Genomic DNA, 1,726 nt, shown 5'->3' on the forward strand with positions numbered 1-1,726 from the left:
TGAAATGATGTGTCTGTGTTTATTATAGATAGACTTTGAATAGGTCAATGGTCAGTATTCATCGTTTCTTTAATATCGTATGTCATTGGATGTCTTCCCTATCATATGTTTCTTGGTGTTTTGCTCTGGCCTCAGCAATATAATGAAACATTTAGGAGAAAATATGCAGAAAAGTAAACCAAAACTGGAGGCCAGAATAGCAAAGATCTCCACAGCTACAGTGAACTTCCCAGGAGAGCTGACATAAGCTGGGATAAAGGTGATCCAGACTGCACAGAATATGAGCATGCTGAAGGTGATGAATTTGGCCTCATTGAAGTTATCAGGCAGCTTTCGAGCCAGAAAAGCCAGCACAAAGCACAAGAGAGCCAGGAGTCCTATATACCCCAACACAGCCCAGAAACCAATAGCTGAACCCACATCACACTCTAGAATGATCTTTTCCTTATAGGTCTTCATGTTCTTGTAGGGGAAAGGAGGGGAGACTGTTAACCAAAGAACACAGATCAGGACCTGTATGAGAGTGAAAGCCAGAACACTGAGTCTCTGCTGTGGGGGACCAAACCATTTCATGACATTACTGGCTGGAAGTGTAGCCCTGAAGGCCATCAACACCACTATTGTTTTCCCCAGAACACAAGAGATGCAGAGGACGAAGGTGATGCCAAACGCTGTGTGACGCAGCATACAGGACCACTCAGAGGGCCGGCCAATGAAAGTAAGAGAACACAGAAAACACAGAGTCAAGGAGAAGAGCAGCAGGAAGCTCAGCTCAGAGTTGTTGGCCCTGACGATGGGGGTGTCCTTATGAACTGAAAACACAACAGCTACCAGAGTAGTAACACCAGACCCCAGTAAGGAGAAAAACACCAGAACTATGCCCATCATTTCTTCATAGGAGAGGAATTCAACTGGTTTCAACACACAGCGGTCCCTTTTTTTCATTTGACCAATAATCCAAGTCACATCGATAGCAGCCGTTAGAATCTGTAAGGAGATTAGAACGTCATTCATTCCATGAATCACTGGTGTCATGTGTTTTTCCACATCTATTAGTCTTGTTGGGCAGTGACAGAGCTTGAAAGTATTGCAGGTAGCCCTAAATGCATTATATATTACCTGTGATATTACTGATCTCTCCCTCCGCACATGGTACACAGTCATAACAGCATACAGGCTTTCCTTTCTGTACAGCCTTACGAGTGCCTGTGGGACAGCTCTCACTGCACACTGCTGCAGGTGCCTGTAGAGAAATACAACACGTCTGAATATTGGTGCATTTTATATGAATAAACGTGCAGAAATGTTTTAATGTCACTACTTCTGGAAGTTATATTACCAATACAAAACAAGACAATTGAGATAGACTATGTGGATTATGTAAACATTATAGAATGTTTTATATTTGCAGTGGTTTGCGGTTTGCATGTGTTATGCTTTTGCAACATAGTCAACATGTATTTAGTCCTACCTCTGCCTGGCCCCCTGCCCAGACCAGTTTTCTCTTGTTGAAGGTAATGCGCTGTTCAGGGGGCATCGAAGAATCATACAGCCCCACAGCATGGAACTGCAGGGTCCCATTCTCCTCCTGCTGCCAGTTCACTAGGTCGTAGCACGCCACCACATCTCCATTAGCATCAAACCAGATCTCCTCTCCTGTCTTTACTCTAAACCTCACCTCCTTCAGGTACTGTAGCACCTGCTCAACAACATGGAGAGAGACAGA

General features: G+C 44.1%; 1 pseudogene; it reads right to left on the minus strand.

Annotated features, from left to right (window-relative positions):
- Positions 1-69: 69 nt before the first annotated feature.
- LOC120040920 lies at positions 70-1,720 on the minus strand (annotated as a pseudogene).
- Positions 1,721-1,726: the final 6 nt, after the last annotated feature.

Source organism: Salvelinus namaycush, unplaced genomic scaffold (genome assembly GCF_016432855.1).
Source record: "Salvelinus namaycush isolate Seneca unplaced genomic scaffold, SaNama_1.0 Scaffold3917, whole genome shotgun sequence".
NCBI classification, from domain to species: Eukaryota; Metazoa; Chordata; class Actinopteri; order Salmoniformes; family Salmonidae; genus Salvelinus; species Salvelinus namaycush.